We start from the raw sequence: 8631 nt of genomic DNA on the forward strand, positions 1-8631 counted from the left end.
GAAAACCCCTCTAGCCCACCTTTCTGATGATGTCCATACAGAGAGAGCTCTGGGGCCAATGTTTGGAAGTGGGACCAGTAGTAGCTAGAGGGATCAGAAATGTGCCAGTTATGGGTCACTTTGAATTATTTTTGTGGGAGTTGTGAAGTCTGTGTTTATTACATTTGTATACATATGCAGTCATTGGGTAATATTGGTCATGTTCACATTTTTCCTGGCTGAGTTTCCTTAGGTCTTTTGATTGAAGCTTGACTATAATTTGGGGCTTATGTTCTTGACTTTCTTCTCTATATCTCATTATTTTTTCAATAATGTTATAAAGCTTTTGATTATTGTAGTGAAACTGAAAATAATGTGAAATAAAGTATAAAGCTATAGAAAGAGGACTTTAGCATAGATTTTGGGACACAGAATACATTGTTAGGGTTACATAAATGATATCTCACTAAGTATAACTTAATTGAGAAAACAAAAAGAGTGAAAATAAGACACTGTCCAGAATTGAATAATGAATATGAATGTGATACAGGATTGTGCATTAGAAATAAACTCTGAAAGCAGTAGGTTGGGAGTTTTCATAGATGTCAACTAAAATTAGTTAAGACCATGTTGTGTTATAGTTGATATAAAATTTTACATAGTTAATATATGTATTCTGATACATTTGCACATAATACCTACTCCCAAGCAACCCCATTCTACCGAGTTCTCATAAAAATGACAGAGTTGCCATGGATCCCAGCAGTCTTCTCAGTATAGTTTCTATGCACTTGAAATTAGTTTAAAGAAGAACCAGAATTCTCATGTTCATTGCAGTTGTATTATGGTAGCCTAAATACGAGAATTACCTCAGTGCTCATTTGTTGGGGACAAGCTGGGTGCCTTAAGGTGATATTGTGCTAAAGGAATGAAGACAATAGCAAAGGGTTAAAGGATTAAATTCTTGTAAAGACTCTCACAGTCAGTGCTGTATTGGTCATAAAAACGGCATGTAATTACAGCTTAAGCGTTGTTGACCCATTGCCTTATAATTTTTTCCCACATAATTTTAATCTTTCGTGCACTCTCATTGTCAGATGGATATGAGAACCATCTTGTCTATTTGCAGGTAGCAGTGGAAAATAAAGGGTGACCATTCAGCTCAGTCAGTCAACAGGATCTCAAGGGAGGGAAAGAGGATTGAATAGAAGAAGACAATTAGACATCACTATAACATGACTCCAGCCAGTGCTGAGGCTGAAGCAGGTCTATTTTCCTAAGCCTGCTTTTATACCATTTTAAGTACATGCCAATAATAAGGTCAGTTCTAGGTCAAGGAATACACAAGCTGCCACAGACCCTCTGGACCCCTGTGTCTGCGTAGAATGGGTCTCTAGAGTAGGTGGGCAAAGCTTAGGATTAAATTGACAAACAGATGCACACAAGAGAGGTGTTGAATATGAATGTAATGTCTGGTCGAGCATTAGACTATTATATAATACAGCGAATTATCAGGAGCTACAAATCACAATAAGACAAGGTACACTGAAATTTACCAGATACAAGCAAGAAAGGAATTTTCAGGATCTAGATAAATGTTTACAATAGAGATCAACAGCCCTGCCTAGGATCAGCCTAATGCCAGGCAAGAATTTCATACTTTAGTGTTAATAGCACCAGGGGGTTTTAACTCTTGACAGGCCTCAAGAATAATGTAGTGTCATGGACCCCTAAATTCCCAGGCCTTGTAAAATCTTATCTTGTCTGGAAAATTCCCCATTTATTAGGATAGTATATCAACTTGCTCTTGGCATGGAATGTAGCCTGTAGTAAAGATTTCTATCTCAGTGAGATTTCCAGGCTCTTTCTGCAGACAACTGAGTTAATGGCTCTGTCTATTGTAATGCTTAATTAATTACTGAATAGGTTAAACTCCTTGCTGTAATCTGGGATCTTGGAACACTGGGAGAGGTTTTAGCTATGTCAGAATTCAATCTTAAAAGACACTTATAATAGGGTAATGCTTAATAGAGGGCACGTGGATCCATACACTAGACTAACGCGGGAGTGGAAAATTAATTTTATGGGTTAGGGGGATCGCTAGACTCCAGGAGGGAATTTCCTTGAAACTCTTTTCCTCACGGCCAGCTTCCAAGCTTCCGCTTGTCAAACTGACCTAACTGGAGAACATGGCTTTTGCCAGACTCCAGGAGGGAGCTTTCGTGAAACTCTTTTCCTCATGAGATAGCTTTCAAACTTTCGCCTGTCAAGCTGACTCCACCAGAGTACGTAGCAACAAGCTAATAAAGTTGAGGAATCATAGTTTTACGGGGCTTATCAGAGCGACCAAGATAAAAGGAATGCCACACATTCCTTGGCTGAGATTACCTGGAGCTTTGTTTTAGCCCAAATGTAACTATTCTGTTCTGAGCCTACTTCCATGTCCTTGTTCAATGTCAGATTCCTGCCAACTCCCTACAGAATGGCAGAAAGCACAGAATCTAGCTGAGGCAAATCTCCTTCAAAGGGTTTTGACTAATGGTTTAGTTAGCACATTATATGGAGAAGAGAAATGAACTATCAAGCTTTCTGTAGCAAGAGTTGTTATAGATGGGAAACAAATGTGGTATTATAGTACACTGTAAAAATGCAGAAAGTGGCTTCTATTTGGATGGGTATGAAAGCTTTCCTGCCTGTGAGTCATACTGCATGAAAAAGTAAAAATGAATTTAAGAAACAGAACTGTTTTGTTTGAATTTAAATACTGATGATAAATTACAATTGGACACACATGTAATAGCCTTAAATAACTGATTCATTTCTATTTTCTCTGCTTTAAGTAAGTTAGATGGTAACACTTTCATTTTTGCTTTGGAGAATATGATTAAACATTTAACATTTTTATACCTTGGTGTATTTATTCTTAATGCATAATATAGTTAATGCAACAAATTTGTAAATATCACATATATATTTTTATTAGAAAAGTTATTTAGACATTGGTTTTCCTTGACAACAATCAAGAGTTTGCTTTTGGAATGAAATAAGAAACATTGTGATTCCACATTTCAAACTAGTGAAAACTAAAACAAGAAAATGACTTCTTTTGTTTCCTATGTGATATATATTTCACATTGCTGAGAGCAAAACTTCTGATTTCACAGACATAGACTGGGCCCAAGATGAGCTTATCATGAACTCCTGTGTTGCAGGGTATTTGATCACAGTGTTAACCCAGGGAATATCCAGTTTACTTGGGGGTGGGGGTGGGATGGGGGAGGGAAGGTGTTTCTATTTGTGGTGTGGCTCAGCCCTTAGTACACGTTTTCTGCCAAATGATGAAAATAAAGTTAGCTTTAGAAGGAAGCACTCATGTTTGAAAGCAATGTCTATTTGAGTGGCTGACAAAATGATGAATTAGAGAAAGATCTGACAAGATAGGATATGCCCAACTCTCAAGAGAAGAGAGAGGGAAGAGAGGCAACATAAGAGGAAGCAGCTGAGAGGGTGAGAGGAGGAGGCAGTTTTACCTGGAGAGTTTAACAGATACAGGCTAAAGAGAAAATGAGCTAGACACAGGTGAAGAAAGAATGAGCCAGAGAATGAGACTGTACCAGAAGATGAGAACAGATTGCTAAAGTTCATTTGAGGCCAAGCACAGCAATTCAGTCAGAAGTGAAAGAAGCCAGTTTGAATCGGTTAGCATGAAGAGGAGTTTGAGTCAGAACAACTTAGTTGACAAGCCAGCCAAAGTTCAGAAAGAAAAAGAAACGGTGATTTTATTCAGCAGTTAAGTCTCATATGCCCAAAACATTCTAGACCTAGATAAGATTGTACAGAGGTTAGAAGCTTTCAGGACTAGGTCTAGATGATCAGGAGAAATTGAACCTCCAAGATGATATTTTTACACTCCTTTGTGATGGTCACTATCTACAAAAACAGAACAAAAGCTGTATCTGTCACAATCCTACTGTCCCTGTCTTCACTATTTTGCTTTTCTTTGTTCATTATTGCTTACCTTTTTTGCATTTTCATTTGAGCAGTATTGCATTAATATTTATTTGAAGATAGATTCTCTCTCATTCAATATATCCTGAGCACTGTTTTTCCTCCCTACACTCTTCCCAGCTACCACCCCCTCCCCTATTTCACCTGTCCTCTCTCCCCAAGATCCAGTAACCCCCTGCCCTGTTTCCTCTTCAAAAAGGAGCAGACCTCCAAGAGAGTACAGGACAAAAAATGATAGAAAAAGACAACGTGAAAGCCTTCATATTGGACAAGGCAACCTGATAGGAGGAAAAGTCTCAAGATCAAGCAAAAGAGTCAGAGTTACACCTGCTCCCACTGTTAGGAGTCCCATGAAAACACCAAGCTAACAACCATAACGTATCAGCAGAGGACTTGGCACAGACCCATGCTGTCTTTATGCTTGCCATTTAAGTCTCTGTAAGGTTCCTGGAAATCCAGTCAGTGTTACTCATGGGTTCCCTCTCAGGTCAAGGGTCTCAAGTTAAACCAAACATTGGTTGGCCACTCAAACAATTTTGTTACCATTATGCCCCAGAACATCTTGGGGTGTGTGTGTGTGTGTGTGTGTGTGTGTGTGTGTGTGTGTGTAAGGTTTCTCTTTCTGTAGCCTGTAGAATTCCTTCTCTCTTCAAAGAGAATAGAACATAGGGGTTAAGGCTTCAAGCCTGCATAAGCTTGATTTGTGTATTCAGTGAACTGTGTGGAATTTGTCCTTATTGATGGGGCCCTGCTGTCCATTATGTGAGAGCAGTTTTGTCCTAGCATCAGCATGGATTGTTTAAGGATCTCCAAGGGACTACCTTGGCCAACAGCTCAACCAAATGTAACCCATTTCCAACACTGAAGCCCTGGCTGGCCTCAAAGGATGTTCAGTTCAGACTTCATATTCTCCATTTCGAGGAGTCTTCATTAGGGTCACCCTATAGCATCCAGGAAGTTGATATTGTACTGGGCTTTTAAACTAACCCCCAAATGACCCCATTCCAGCTGTTTCTCCCTGCACTGTACTTTACCCCTGCATCCTCCCAACTGATCCCTCCCACTCCTTTTCCCATCTAACCCCAGTCTACTCAGAGAAACTACTCTATTTCCCCTTTAGAAGGAGATCTGTGCCCTATAGCCCATCTCTGCCTAGCCTTTCTGGGTTTGTGGAGTACAGCTTGATTATTATTTACCTAATTGGTAATAAATAACCACTTATAAGTGAATGCATTCCATGTTTGTCATTCTGGGTGTTGATTACCTCACTTAGGGTGATTTTTTTTTAAGTTGCATTCACTTGCTTGTAGATTCATGATGTCATTTTTTTTTAAATAGTTGAGTGATACTCCATTGTATAAATGTACCACATTTTTTGATTATCCATTCTTCAGTTGAGGTACCTCTAGGTGGTTTCCAGTTTCTGTCTAGTATGAAAAAACATGCTATGAACATAGTTGAGCAAATGTCCCTGTGGTAGGGTAGAGCACCTTTTGGATAGATTCCTAAGAGCAGTGTAGCTGGTTTTGAGATAGATGGATTCTCAATGTTCTGAGGAACCACAATTCTGAGGAAATACTGACTTCCATAATGGTTCTATTAGTTTGCACCCCACAAGCAGTGGAGAGTTGTTCCCAGTTCTCCACATCCTTGCTAGCATGAGCTATCCTTTGTATTATTGGTCTTAACCATTCTGACATGTACAAGATAAAATTTCAAAGTAGTTTTGGTTTGCATTTCCCTGATGGCTAAGATGGTGATGATTTCATTAAGTATTTCTCAGCTTTTTGAGATTCCTCTGTTGAGCATTTTCTGTTTAGATCTATACCCCAGTTTTAAATAGAATGTTTTGCCTTGGAAAGCCTAGTTTCTTGAGGTCTTTATATATTTTGTATACTAGGCCTCTATAAGATATGGATTTGGTTTAAAAAAAAAACTTGTCCCACTCCTTAGGCTGCCTCTGTGTCCAACTGACAGAGTTTTTCCCCACTTCTAATCTGCTTTCTATTATTGGCAAAGAGGAGAAACAGAAAACACGGGCTGAGTATTGGTCTGTAATTTCTTACTTTTTAAAATCATATTCTTATACCTCATGTTTAAAAGACATATGTTTGTCTTTCTGTCTCCTTTTATTTGTGGTGCTATCTATGTTGTGTGTTTTTATTCATTATAATCTAATTATATTGTTGTTTCTCTGAAAAGTGATAGACTGTCACCTATTTTCGTCTTCTGACAACTTACTATGAGTTTCTTGAGTTTTTGACAGTTTGGGAAACAGTTTTAGTTTCCTCTTCTTGATTCTGAAGGCTTGCTTCTCCTCATTTCTTGGCAACTTTGTCTTCCGGTTGTTGCAATCAGCTATTTTTGGAGTTTTGCTACTTAAGTGATTGATATGGTTAACACATTTGATTTGTGTTTTTAAAACTTTCTGATGTATTATTGTCTCTGTGTCCTAATTAGCTTCAGTTGTCAACATTTTGGAGCCTACAGTCATCTGAGGAAGCCTCACTTGAGGTCATGCCCTCATCAAAATGGCTGAATGTTGTGTTGGTGAGAGATTGTAATGATTGATGTGGGAAGGCTCTTCCACTGAGGGTGGCAGGATCCCTCAGCAAGTGGGCCTGGGCTATATAAATGAGCTAGCTGAGCATGAGACAGTGTCCAAGCAAGAGGGCAAGGCAGGAAACAATGTTTGTCTATGGTTTTTGCCTTATTTTCTTGAAGTTTCTATCCTAAGCTCCCAAAATGATGGACTGTGTTCTGACAGAACCAAACAAGTGAACCTGTTCATTACCTGAGTTGCTTTTGGTTAGAGGATTTAATCAAAGAAACAGAGTAGCAAGTTAGAACCAAGAAGAAAAAAAACCCTCAAAAAGTGGTTTTGTTGCTGGACAGAAACTGCACATGTTCTCCTTTGGAGGAATGTGGGAGATATCAGGACTTGAGATGGCAAACAGCAAAGAAAGCTGTACTCAGAACTTAACTGGCTGTTGTTGTGGCATCTGGAGGATATGAATATTGCAAATTATGCAGACAGAAGTTGATGTTGTAGGATTTCAGTTGAAAATAGAATGAAATATTTAGCTAGAGGTCATTTTTGTGGTAATTTTACCCCAAAACGTCCTTATTCTTCCCATGCTCAGAGAAATTGAGTAAGGCAGAATTAAAAAATAATTGGCTGTATTTCTTAGATGGAGTATTGAATCTGTTGGATGATTATTACTAGTAACTCATTCAAGACCACAATGAAAAAAAAAAGCAAGAAGTTGGGCAGAAATAAATGCAGTCTGTGGCTTGTAGAGAAAAGCAGCACTGGGTAGTTTCAAATGGCAACCAAATGCTGAGACAGAGGCCCGAGTTCAGGAATGAAAGCCTAAGAAGGTGTGCTAAGGGAAACACACCCTCCTGATAAGCCTTCAATGAATGGAAGAGGGGGCAGGGGTAGGCCAAGTGATTCCTAGTCCCTGGGGGGAACTTCATACAAAACCTGCTATAAGAGCTGGCATGCTTGCTGTGGTCCAAGCATGGGGGAGTCTATCCCAATTTAGAATCCAAACTTGCCAGTATCACCCAAGTTCTAGAAATAAGAAAGATGTAAAATTTAAGGTCATGGATTCTTCCCCTGTAGTTTCAGTTCACCACTATTCCAGCTAGAATCAGAGCCCCAGTGAGGGAGGAAACTGTGAGAGTGCATTGCATGAACCTGTGAGGATGAAGCCTGAGTTGTATTTTGAGACCATAAGATGTTGAGATACCTAAGCTATGAGACATCTGCCATGGAGAGCTGCATATAGAGAGCGTGAGTAACTGAACTTAGAGATGTACGAGAAGTTTCAGGGATAGAGCCATCTAAGCCTTTTCAGTCTGAGGTCCCTGATGTGTGAGACAGAGCTACTGGATGTGGTGTTTGTTCTGCTGCGTTTCCTGCCTTGGTCCATTCTTCCCCCACTATGTACACGTTCCTCTCTATTGGAATGGGAAGGGGCATTCTGTGCCTTTGTATGTTGGGAAGATATAGCTTGCTTTTTGATTTTACAAGATGTAGACAGAAGATGGGATGGAAATATGGGTTAGCAGTTAAGAGCACTGGCTGCTTGTTCTTCTAGAGGTCCTAAGTTCAATTCCCAGCAACCACATGGTGACTCACAACCATCTGTAATGGGATCTGATGCCCTCTTCTGGTATACTACATATAAATGTCGCTACAGTGTACTCATATAAATGAAATAAATCTTAAGAAAGAAAGAAAAAGAAAGAAAGAAAGAAAGAAAGGAAGGAAGGAAGGAAGGAAGGAAGGAAGGAAGGAAGAAGAGACATTTGAAGAATGTACAGGGTGCTGCAGACTTTTAGGGTCATTGAAGTTAAACTAAGTGCATTTTCATCATGGGTGACCATGACCAGAATTCCTGTTTGAGTGAAAAAGCTCCCAGATAGGGTGATGTCTTTGAACACTTGTTTCTGCTTTGTGGCTTTCTTTGGGAGAGCTTATAATGTTAGGGTCCAAGAATCACTGAAGGAAGAATCTCCCAACTCAAATATTATACAAAATTGTTTTATTCTGCAGAATTCTATCATGCAGGGTTCTGCCATTCACTAGGATGGAGCCAGACATGTGAACTTTGCAAGCTCAATTTAAAGCCAGTT

This window comes from Mus musculus, chromosome 9 (assembly GCF_000001635.26).
Source record: "Mus musculus strain C57BL/6J chromosome 9, GRCm38.p6 C57BL/6J".
In the NCBI taxonomy this organism is placed as follows: domain Eukaryota; kingdom Metazoa; phylum Chordata; class Mammalia; order Rodentia; family Muridae; genus Mus; species Mus musculus.